Source organism: Bufo gargarizans, chromosome 1, assembly GCF_014858855.1.
Source record: "Bufo gargarizans isolate SCDJY-AF-19 chromosome 1, ASM1485885v1, whole genome shotgun sequence".
In the NCBI taxonomy this organism is placed as follows: Eukaryota; Metazoa; Chordata; class Amphibia; order Anura; family Bufonidae; genus Bufo; species Bufo gargarizans.
In genome coordinates, this window is record NC_058080.1 from 489,614,479 (window position 1) to 489,627,942 (window position 13,464).

A 13,464-nucleotide genomic window follows, 5' to 3' on the forward strand; every position below is an offset into this window, starting at 1 on the left:
ACAATGGAAAAAGTGAGTTGTGGTAAGGCTTTTTTTTCTATTTTCTTGATATATGTTTAGGAACAGAATAGTGGTACCAATACTCCTGGTATAGGATCAGGATGATCACCGCCTGGCTTGGTTCATCTGGCAAGTAAGTATACAAAACTTATTAAGACAATGACTGTCCAATATCACTAATAGATTACTTATACCCATAAAATTCTCCAGTGTTGAGATTGGCACAGTTAGGTCATGGCCATGGCATTCATGCTGTCAGACTGGAGTTTCCTTGGGCTACCACTGGAAATTATTCTTGGGGCTCAACTTCTATATCAATAAAGTCTGACAGGTTTGAATCAAAGAAATAGACCCAAGTGGCAAGGTCCAAAGACAGCTCCACCTGGTACAGCCTGGTACACTGATGGCCCCGCCCAACTGTGAACGTTGCAGATTCATCACAATGGATTGCCCACAGAAAATCCATGGCATTTACAGTACCAGCAAAGTGGGTAAGGTTTCAGAAATTTCATTCACACATTGTAGAGAAAACCTGCAGTATAAACTGACATGCACTACAGTACAGAGTTGCCAATGCAAAGACTGTGTTTCCAGCAGCAATACTTCTGCAAAAAACAGCCCCTTTCAGATGGTTTATGTGGTTGTGGATTTTGGCCTCAAAAAAACCTGGTAGACTCTACTTTTGTGCTTGGTAAAAAAAAAGACAGAAATGTTTTTTTTTTTTTTTTACATTGAAGTCTATGTAAAACTGGTACAAACCATTACCTTTCTGTTTGCATCAGTGTCTTTGTGCATGTATTTTGTAGAGATGAACACATTTCTTGAAATTCATTTTAGATGTGATTCTAATGAATTGGTTAGAAGATTTGATTTAGGTACGAATTTAACCTAAAACAAATGTGCTTAGGTTGCCCTGAAAGTTATGAGGATACAGGGCTAGTTGAAAGCTATCTATGAGTAATGCTGGGAGCCTGGGCACTTTCAGCATAGACACCACTCCTGGGCACTTGTGATCTTCATTTGCATATACATCAAAGTTAATTTTAGGAGCTTTACAGGCTCAGAAAAGCAAAGGCAAGTTACCATCTGTCCCACACAGCGGTGTGAGCAGTTTTAAACATGTAGGTGTATTCCCTCCCCCCAATTATTTTATATATATATATATATATATATATATATATATATATACAAGGATCAAATATTACCACCATACAGTGATTAAATATGAAATAATTGCATAGTTGATATAGTTAAAAAAAAACAACAGGCCATTTAGTCCAATCTCCATGCTGAAATTGAACAAAAATCACTATACAAAGGGCAATATTACCAATGATTCCACTAAATGCCCTTAGTCTCTGCAGTAAACAGTATACAACCTTTTTCCTCTGCTCCTGAGGGATGGCTTTAACATGCTCCTGGATGGATGTTAGAGCAGCAGGAAGAGGTTGCGAAGGGTGGCCTGCTAACATTGGAGGAAGGCCAGGGCCGATTCTAGCTTTCTGCTGCCTGAGGGGAATCTGAAATGATGCCCCCAACCTGCCAAATTCTCAGTCCAACGCTACTGCTGAAGACATATTTGTATGGACATTACGTTCTGTGCTAACAAACATACAGAATACAGCCACCACACAACTCTGACATCCAGTGATATCTCCTCTGATGTAAATGGTCACTATTCTCATTTTCTCCATTCTGACCAGGCTGCCATGATGAATTATGCCAGTTGCATCTCGTCCCTGCAGAGTTTGCTAGATAGACATCTTAGGTTCCTCATTTTACCATCAACCAACCCACCTTCTCCCCATCCTGGTGCCCCAAAATTGCTATCCTGCTGCTTCCCCCAATACTTTGCCCACTGTGCTCTGTAATGTTCACAAATACTATAGTGCAAAAATAATGGTATACAGAGAGCCCGCCCATAGTAATAGTGCTCCCCCAAAGACCCATCAATAGTAATAATTTTCTCCCATAGTGCCCTAATTAGTAACAGTGACACCAATAGTGATAGTGCCCCCATTAGTAGCGATATCCTTCATATTGTGCTCAATAATAATGCCCCTACAGAAACCCCAGTAGTAATAATTCCACCATAGTGCCTTCTAATATTTATAATGCCACCCTGCAGTTATAACCCCCCTGTAGTGGCCCTGTATTATAATGCCCCTTTAGTGCCAGTATGTATAATGCTTCCCCTCTGTAGTTCCAGTATGTTTAATGCTTCCTAGTCCCTCTGTAGTGCCAGTATATAAATGCTTCTCCACCCCCCTTGTAGTTCCCGTACATAATGCTCCCCCCAGTGGTGCCAATGTCTAATGCTCTCCCACCCTGTAGTGCCAGTATATAATGCACCACCCACAGTAGTGCCAGTATATATTGCCTCTTTTACCCTGTAGTTCCAGTAGACAATGCTCCCTCAACCCGTAATGCCAGTATATAATATTCCCCCCAGTGGCGCTAGTATATAGTGATTCCCCATCCGGTAGTGCCAGTATATAATGCTACGCAGTAGAGATGACTGAAGTTTTGAAAAATTCTATTCGGCCGACTCGCTGAAGTTCACCAAGAAATTTCATTTGTTCCGAAATAATTCATCATGAATCACTATAAATTAGGTATACCCAGGCCACTGTAACTAAGCATATTCTTCCCACTTGGTGGCCCAATCTCAGTGTGAAGGCCTGGAAGTTATCCTATTCTCTAACGCCGAGCAGCGGGCGCTATGGCCACTGGGTGTCTGCAGTTTTAAAAAACAGACACCTGGCACTAATGTCTGCAACCGGTGGTAATTCAGATGCCGTGGTCACCTGGGTGTGCTCTGACTCCCCCGGTGGGGAACGGGGGAGCCGGAGTGTGTACGCAGCAGCCGCTGTCCTCCTGTGTGAGTGTACCAGAAATGGTACACAGCTTTGAGGCAGGAAAAACTTCCTCAAAGCAAAAAAATTGAGGGATCCACAACAGGGATGACCATAATCCTATGTCAATTCCTCTCTACTATGAACCTTATGGTATTTCGCTTTTAAAATTATTAGGGTTAAAACCAGATGCCGAACATGGTGGATGAGCATGAGCGCTTACCACGTCTCTCCCTATGCTCAGCTCACAGCTTATAGTGCAAGTATATAATGCTACTTCGCCTGTAGTGTCATTATGTAATGCATCATGTAAGCATGCCCACCACTCCATTCACTGCTACGGGATTACTGGAAATAGCCGAGCTGGCACTGTTTTGCAGGAAAGACATAGATTCTCACTGTTTATGTCACCCTTTAAATTGGGCACATTTACTAATGGACTTGCGACACTATTAGACGTAAAAAGTGTCGCCTGTACCCTTTTCTGTCCTGCCGTGCAACACAATTTTGTCGCACAGCCGGCTTTGCGCCTTGTACGCCAGTTGTGCATGACAAGTGCAGGGCGGGGGAGTGTTGGGGGCTGTGCTGGGACTCCGGTCTCAGCAAATTTACTTACATTAACGCCTGGAAGCAGAAGCAAATGTAAGCTAAAAAATATCTGTGCTACAGGCGCACAGATTGTCACAGATGCGCCAAATTTATGATGAGGCGCACACCTTGTCATAAATTAGACGTATGTGGCGGCTGCGCAGAGGGGGAAACTAAGACCGGCGTAAAAAAAAGCCTTAATAAATGTGCCCCAATATGTAGGATGAAATCTGCAGTAGATCTGTAGCACAGTCCACATGTAACAGATTCATACTGGAAGGGGATAGGGAAGTGTGAAGGAAAGCAATATTTTAGTATATAACGTGTAGTGGAGGGCCCTGGGCCAAAGTCTGTTTTGTGGCCTATAGGACTCTGAGTAAGGGCTCTATTACACTGGCAGATTGTTTACCAATGCTTGTTAGTGATGATATGGCAGTGTAAAAAACGCTTGTTCATTGAGCAAACAACTATTCATTTTGGGGACAAGTGATGGCATAACGATCGCTCCTCCCCATACTGTGGAGGAGATCACTGCATGTAATAGCAGCAGTCTCCTCTGCTAGCAAGCAGGTGATTGCCGGGAAGGACCTCTTCAATCCCGACAACTGTCAGCCACATCACTGAATGTAATACTGTGCTCTGTGAACTGCTGCATGTCTGTGTCCAATTTCTAATCAGCTGCTCTTATATAGCTGTGCTGCTGACCTCACTTCATTGCCTATGCCATTGATCTCTGCTGGTCTTTACAGATCTTTGCAAGATCTCTCTCTAGCTACTGTAGCTAATGCCTATAAAAGCACTTGAATCTTTTTACCTGCCTGTGAATCTGACCTGTTCATCGTACTAAACCTTAGCTACAGGCCCTCACCATTGGCTTGATTCACGGATTCGCACAAACTCTTCCAGCCTGGACTTCTGCCTGTTACCTGACTACAATTGCCTGTTCCCTCAGTGCTGTGCACCAGTGTCTCTGATCCCTGTAGGTCAGCTGCAAACTACACTGTGACTATACCAAGAGGTAGTGGCCTGGTGGCTTCCCTGCAGCGAAGTCCAGATCCCTGTATAGGGGTTGAAGGGTGAGTACATTGGGACTGCCAGGATAACACCCTTAGGTCTAGCGCAAAGTCAAACAGGTTGGTTGGCACAGAGGTTCCGCAATGATAGCCTTTAACAATTAAGTGTTGTGTTCCTCAGAAGATGGTGTGTTATTGGAGATCAATATAGAGCAGAGTGGTTGGTTAACTTTATTTTGGGAGCCCATAAAATAGCTTCCTTCCGATCAGAAGCCTTACAGCAGAAGCAACTGCCACAGCATTTTTTCCATATGTATGCAGAACCCTAAACCCAATAGCCTCTTTATTGGTGCCCAACATCCCCAAACACTTTGGTTTTAGGTCCTGATGAATTGGGTTTGCCATATTGCTACATGACAACCTAGCTGAGAGTCTACTGCCTGTGTTAGTTGCTAGTTTACATTGCTGCCTTTCTGTACTAAGAAACAGTTTACTAGACTAACATAACTATATGATTCAGGCATATATACTTGTGTTAGTTACAGTTTCAAGGAACAGTTGCATCTGAATTTCCTGGTATCTGGATGCAACCAGAACTAGGGAAAATATTAAAATGTTTGCTATGGAGTCTTGCCAAGTGTTATATCAGCCCTAGAGGGAACACTTGGTGATCACATCTGTGTGTATAAGGAAATAATTGACCACCAGAAATAATGATTGTTTTTTAAACTTTTAATTTAATGGATTTACGAAGAGATACTGTACTATGACTGTAGAGAAATAGAGAACTGTGAACACCAGAAACACAAACAGTTATGTATTGTAAAGCCTAGATAGATGGACCATAGATGTAATAATTATCTATAAAGACCCAGTTGCAAGTGATGTATATTAGGGCCTATGGATGTAATAGAGGTGGTAGGGTGTAGATATCATTATTAGTCAACACTAATACATTATAGAAAACATAGGAGATTTATGGTAGAAAAAGACCACCTGGTCCATCTAGTCTGCCCTTATACTGTTTCTTTTTATATAGATGTTCTTTGATTTTAAAGAGTGTTTAATGCTACATTTTCCCCAACAGTGATATAGCTGGGAAATTATAGGTTGCCAATGGTGATAACTACGAAGCTGAACATCTGCTTGCAGGACAAGAGCTGTCTTTCTTTTGGTTAGCTTTAACATGTTTCTTTGTCATTAGTGAACAATATTTAATCAGCTAGTTTTGGTTAAGAAATTCCAAAAAATATTCATACCAACATTAAATTTTTCATCCTATTGAGGTAACCTGTTTTTTGATAGGACAGAAAAATATGATAGGCCATCTTTTTCTGTCCTGTCATATTTTTCTGTCTTATTAAAAATAGGATCCAGACTAAGGGCTCTTTCACACGAGTGGATGCCGTGAGTGGAATCCGCTGCGTGAACGAGAGCCAAGCCCCGTTCCGGACAGCAGAGACACGGAGCACTAACATGATTGATAATGCTCTTTGCCTCTCTGTGATCTTTTTACTACAAAATCACGGTGACAACTTTATCTCAGTGTGATTTTGTAGTAAAAAGATCAGAAAGGCACGGAGTATTATCAATCATGTTACTGCTCCGTATCTCTGCTGTCCAGAGTGGGGTTTGGCTGTCCGCTCGTGTAAAAAGAGCCCTAAGGCCTCATGCACACAAACGTATTTTCTTTCCGTGTCCGTTCCGTTTTTTTTGGGAGACCGTATGCGGAACCATTCATTTCAATGGGTCTGCAAAAAAAACTGGAGGTACTCCATGTGCATTCCGTTTCTGTATGTCTGTATTTCCGTTCTGCAAAAAAATAGAACATGTCCTATTATTGTCCGCATTACGGACAAGCATAGTACTGTTCTATTAGGGGCCAGCTGTTCCGTTCTGCAAAATACGGAATACACACGGATGTTATCCGTATTTTTTGCGGATCCGTTTTTTTGCAACATTTTCTGCTCTTACCCCGCTGGTCACCAGGGCACCACAAGAGTCACATATGGCTGCATCCTATTTTAAAGCAAAAACAGAACGGGTTGTGAAAAGGGCCATAACTTCAACATTTGATGGCTTCAGTATCACTGATTTATTGAGTTGCCTAGTTTTTCAGCCCAATGTGTCAAGCAATGGCATGCTTGAAAAGTCCTAAAGCTGAACAAAAGCAAGGATTAAATCTTAACTTAAAAAATAAAAATCTTACAAAAATGCCTGTTTCTTCCTTAAAGTGAACCTGAATCTGTGTAAATCTATGAGCTTTATCAAGTTTTAACTTATGATATTATTCAGACCCCTTCACTTTAGTTATCACAGGGATTCCGGCACTCTAAGCTCCACTAATATAAATGTTTTCATTTGAATGGTATTTTTTAATATGTGACATTTTGCACAAACATTTTGCAGACATTTGTTGCATGGTCTGCCTCCACTGACAGTACGCCATTACCAATTATCAATTGATTGGGAGCGGAGCTGAAGTAGGCCAGAGTAGCCTCTACACATTGGACAGAGCTTCCAACTTCCAGCTCCTTTGCCAGGGTTGTTTTCATTGCCAGTAGCTGATGAAAACAGGTGATCAGCGGGGGTGTTAGGTGTCAGACCCCCACCGATCTGATATTGGTGACCTCACATCTGATAGGCTGGAGTATGTTACTGTAAGACAAGGCATCCCAGTGACCATACAGGTGAAACTCAAAAAATTTGAATATTGTGCAAAAGTTCATTTATTTCAGTAATGCAACTTAAAAGGTGAAACTAACATATGAGATAGACTCATTACATGCAAAGTGAGATATTTCAAGCCTTTATTTGTTATAATTTGGATGATTATGGCGTACAGCGTATGAAAAACCCAAATTCACAATCTCAGAAAATTAGAATATTGTGAAAAGGTTCAATATTCAAGGCTCAGTGTCACACTCTAGTCAGCTAATTGATCCATAACACCTGCAAAGGGTTCTTGACCCTTTAATTTGTCTCTCGGTTTGGTTCTGATATATAAATATTTGTAGTTGAAATCTGCTCGCATCAGACTTTGTGTAAGGCTGGGTTCACACGAGCGTGACGGATTAGGTCCGGATGCGTTCAGGGTGCGTTCAGTGAAACTTGCACTATTTTGCAAGCAAGTTCAGTCAGTTTTGTCTGCGATTGCGTTTAGTTGTTCAGTTTTTTCTGCGCGGGTGCAATGTGTTTTGATGCGTTTTTCACGCGCGTGATAAAAAACTGAAGGTTTACAAACAACATCTCTTAGCAACCATCAGTGAAAAACGCATCCCACCCGCACTTGCTTGCGGATGCAATGCGTTATTCACGCAGTGTCACCACCAGACATCTGAGAAGCTCTGACAGATGCCTTTCAGAACCTCCTCCTTGAGCTTCCTTTGTTTTGGTTTTCAGTTCCTCATCTCGTTAGCCTCTCTCAGCTGTCATGTAGTTGGACTGATTGCATCCCTTTAAATTCCTCCCCATAATGCATTAGTGTCCAGTTTATACAACTGGAGTGTGTGTGCATGCTGATCCTATTTCCCAGTCTTCTACAAGATAAGTGTTGTACATTCATTTGTGATTTTCTGTTTGCTGGATCCCAGGTGACCCTGACTCCCTCCGTGTCTAGTGTAGGGAGCCGGTGGTCATGTCCCCTCACTATTATAGGGTGTTCAGGTGTTATACAGTCGAGGGACGTGTGCCTGGTCCGGACCTGAATGTTGGTGATCTGGTGTGGTTGTCTACCAAGAATATCAAATTGAAAGTTCCCTCCTGGAAGTTGGGTCCTAAGTTTATTGGGCCTTACAAAATCCTGTCTGTCATCAATCCTGTTGCCTACCGTTTTGATCTTCCTCAGACTTGGAAGATCCATAATGTTTTTCATAAGTCCTTATTAAAACCTTATGTCCAACCCATTGTACCCTCGCCTTTGCCTCCTCCTCCGATTATGGTTGATGGTAATCTTGAATTTCAGGTCTCTAGGATTGTGGATTCTCGTGTTGTCCACGGTTCTCTCCAGTACCTCGTTCATTGGGAGGGTTATGGTCCTGAGGAGAGGATGTGGGTCTCAGTGACGGACATTAAGGCCACTCGTCTCATCAGGGCTTTCCATAGGTCCCATCCTGAGAAGGTGGGCTCTGAGTGTCCGGAGTCCACTCGTAGAGGGAGGGGTACTGTCACCACCAGACATCTGAGAAGCTCTGACAGATGCCTTTCAGAACCTCCTCCTTGAGCTTCCTTTGTTTTGGTTTTCAGTTCCTCATCTCGTTAGCCTCTCTCAACTGTCATGTAGTTGGACTGATTGCATCCCTTTAAATTCCTCCCCATAATGCATTAGTGTGCGGTTTATACAACTTCCTGGAGTGTGTGTGCATGCTGATCCTATTTCCCAGTCTTCTACAAGATAAGTGTTGTACATTCATTTGTGATTTTCTGTTTGCTGGATCCCAGGTGACCCTGACTCCCTCCATGTCTAATGTAGGGAGCCGGTGGTCGTGTCCCCTCACTATTATAGGGTGTTCAGGTGTTATACAGTCGAGGTAAGAGGATATGCGATCTACCATTGGGATATTCGCATAGGCTGAGCAGTCAGGGAGAGTGCCAGGTCTTATGCAGGGGTCTCCCTTTTTGTTCCTTAGTTTTGGATCCAGTGAGACATATATTCATTTTGTATTATCTTGTTTCCTGTACACCTTCCGTGACACGCAGCCCCATTCACTTCTATGGGGCCAGGGCTGCGTGAAAAACGCAGAATATAGAACATGCTGCGATTTTCAAGCATTGCAGAAGTGATGCGTGAAAAACAACGCTCATGTACACAGACTCATTGAAATGAATGGGTCAGGATTCAGTGCGGGTGCAATGCGTTCACCTCACGCATTGCACCCGCGCGGAAATCTCGCCCGTGTGAACTCAGCCTAAGGAAAGGTAAATCTCTCAACCGCAGACAAAGACAAAGGTGTTACCATCTTGAATTCTTGCTGAGCAGTCCTCCTCCTCCTGACCAGTCTGTTTACTTTTATTTAGTCACACTAACAATAGAAAAGAGGCTGGCCCATCACCCGACCACTTACTTCATGTAACAAGGATACAGGAAGTGAAGACACAGGAAGTGATGACATAGGAAGATAAGCATTTAAAATAACATAGCCAGCTAACAAACACATGTATACTATAACCTCCCATAACCTATACTATAACCTCCTATAACCACTGGAGTTAACTTTTATCCAGCCTTGCTCAGTGATCAATGCCAGATAAAGTTACTATGATCCTCATGCATGTTTATTTACAGGACAGCGTCATTACCTCCAGCGGCTGATCAGGCGCACTAGAGACAGCAAACGCACGTTCCTTTCATATATTGTTCTCTTAACAAATGCATCCACGCCAAGCCAATAAATCCGCGTCTTGGGCGGGGGCCCTAGCCGGCGTCCATACATCAGCCGACAAAACACTGCTCTGCTGAACACATCTGTCTCCCCCGGCCCACAGTCCAGTGCTTAGCACATGGACCATTCGCCGACGGAAACCTCTGCGCCCAGCAGCTGTGACAGGACATACACAGGAAGATATCCACTCCAATGGTTTACCCTGACACTGAGAGACATGATGACAATACACAATAAATTAGAAACACATCCTAATAAAATTTTCACAACAGTTCAGTAGGAATCACAATCATGGGAAAGACTGCTGACCTGACAGTTGTGCAGGAAACCATCATTGACACCCTCCATAAGGAGGGAAAGCCTCAAAAGGTAATTGCAAAAGAAGTTGGATGTTCCCAAAGTGCTGTATCAAAGCATATTAATAGAAAGTTATGTCGAAGGGACAAGTGTGGAAGAAAAAGGTGCACAAGCAGCAGGGATGACCGCAGCCTGGAGAGGATAGTCAGGAAAAAGCCATTCAAAAGTGTTGGGGACTTTTACAAGGAGTGGGCTGAGGCTGGAGTTAGTGCATCAAGAGCCACCACACACAGACAGATCCTGGACATGGGCTTCAAGTGTCGTATTCCTCTTGTCAAGCCTCTCCTGAACAACAAATGTCAGAAGCATCTTACCTAGTATAAAGAAAAAAAGAACTGGTCTGCTGCTCAGTGGTCCAAAGTCCTCTTTTCTGATCAGAACAACTTTTGCATCTCATTTGGAAACCAAGGACCCAACCCAGAGTCTGGAGAAAGAATGGAGATGCACACAATGCAAGGTGCTTGAAGTCCAGTGTGAAGTTTCCACAGTCTGTGTTGATTTGGGGAGCCATGTCATCTGCTGGTGTTGGTCCACTGTGCTTCATTAAGTCCAGAGTCAACGCAGCCATCTACCAGGAGATTTTGGAGCACTTCATGCTTCCTTCCGCAGATATGCTTTATGGAGATGGTGACCATTTTCCAGTAGGACTTGGCACCTGCCCACACTGCCAAAAGTGCCAAAACCTGTTTCAATGACCATGGGATTACTGTGCTTGATTGGCCAACAAACTTACCTGACCTGAACCTCATAGAGAATCTATGGGGCATTGCCAAGAAGAAGATGAGAGACATGAGACCGAACAATGCAGAAGAGCTGAAGGCTGTTATTGAAGCATCCTGGTCTTCCATAACACCTCAGCAGTGCCATAGGCTGATAGCATCCATGCCACACCACATTGAGGCAGTAATTGATGCAAAAGGGGCCCAAACCAAGTACTGAGTACATATGCATGATTTTACCTTTCAGAGGTCCTACATTTTTCTATTTAACATGCTTTTTTTATTGGGAGAATTGCAAAGGCTCTACTGACTTGTAAAACACGGCTAGGTGCTCTCTCCAAATAAGGCAGTACCAATTGCCAAATGTTTGATAAAATATAGTATATAAAAGATGGAGGGCACTCAGATGTCTGTATATATAGAGAGAGAAAACAATTGTAGTAAGGTATATCTCTTTTCTTTATTGCTTCTAAAGTTATACCTTTCTGTAAAAATATCAATATCAATATATCAATGAATAAATATTTTTCAAGGATAATAGGACATATAAGAGTAAAATCTTAATTCACAGCGATACAAATTTCTCAGCTTGTGTCAAGAACACTATAGTCCTTCTTTTTGTGTCAGAGTATATAAAATAAAATATTTAAAATGCTTGGGATAAATAAGATAAATATAAGTCCTTATATGACTAAAAACCAACTCCTGCAGATGATCAGTCTGCGTGTGGGAGTCATATATCTTATATAGCAAATCCTGGGATAATAGGTCCGCTTAAATCCTGGGAATGTATTTGCTTTTGATAAAGAGCCGGAACAGTCTTACCCCATATAAGTGTATTTCAGGGCGCAGCTGCAGGGAGATCTCCTTACTGTGTTGTCCGGTCCTCTGTGGTGTGTAGCGGTGGTGCGCACGTGTTCTCCGGCGTCTTCTGCGTCTTCTTCTCTGCTCGCTCTGTTCCTCTCCGCTGGGCCGGAAGTGATGTTCCTATAACCGGAAGTGACGGTCTATTATTCCGACCAGCTGACCGATTTAGACAGCGGATTGCGGACACAGTTCGCCTTTATGTTTTAGGATGGACTTGTTTCGTTTAAAAAGTCAAAGTACTATTCTTGTATAAAACCCAAACGCGTTTCGGTGCACTCTTGCACCTTCCTCAGTGGTGAATAGTACTATTAATCTACCTCCTTTTTATAGGGGAGGGATCATTAAAATGTCCAGGTTAAATCCAAATTGTGGGACGGAATTCCATGAGTCATAGGATCATATAGTGATACACATACTGAATTCCTTTCTAAATAGAGATAATAGTATTACGGAGCAATGGTTAAAACGGAGCAGTATTTAAAATATACAACCTCAGGGTATATAATCATGAACAATAAAAATGTATCATTATAAATATTATAAATATCTAAAATATTCAGTACCAATGCTATTTTACTACAATGATATATGTATATATATATATATATATATATATGTTTCCATATATTACATTCCTCTGACAGTCTAAAATTCATAAGACATGTTAAAAAGATAAATAGTTAGTAGAAAATTTATAAAATATATAAAAACATATAGAGTATAAAGGTATGCCATATTTAATAGACTATAAGTTATTAGGATACTTTCTTCTTTTTGATGGTCTGGATCTGGGTCTGAATCTATTCATATACCTATCTTGATTATATAAATAAGTTTGTGGATGAGGGGGACGGGCCCGACTGGGAGAGGCAGTCGAGCTGCTGGTAAACAGCCCGAGCTCGACTGACCGTCCCAGAGGGGCACACCCCCACATTTTAATGATCCCTCCCCTATAAAAAGGAGGTAGATTAATAGTACTATTCACCACTGAGGAAGGTGCAAGAGTGCACCGAAACGCGTTTGGGTTTTATACAAGAATAGTACTTTGACTTTTTAAACGAAACAAGTCCATCCTAAAACATAAAGGCGAACTGTGTCCGCAATCCGCTGTCTAAATCGGTCAGCTGGTCGGAATAATAGACCGTCACTTCCGGTTATAGGAACATCACTTCCGGCCCAGCGGAGAGGAACAGAGCGAGCAGAGAAGAAGACGCAGAAGACGCCGGAGAACACGTGCGCACCACCGCTACACACCACAGAGGACCGGACAACACAGTAAGGAGATCTCCCTGCAGCTGCGCCCTGAAATACACTTATATGGGGTAAGACTGTTCCGGCTCTTTATCAAAAGCAAATACATTCCCAGGATTTAAGCGGACCTATTATCCCAGGATTTGCTATATAAGATATATGACTCCCACACGCAGACTGATCATCTGCAGGAGTTGGTTTTTAGTCATATAAGGACTTATATTTATCTTATTTATCCCAAGCATTTTAAATATTTTATTTTATATACTCTGACACAAAAAGAAGGACTATAGTGTTCTTGACACAAGCTGAGAAATTTGTATCGCTGTGAATTAAGATTTTACTCTTATATGTCCTATTATCCTTGAAAAATATTTATTCATTGATATATTGATATTGATATTTTTACAGAAAGGTATAACTTTAGAAGCAA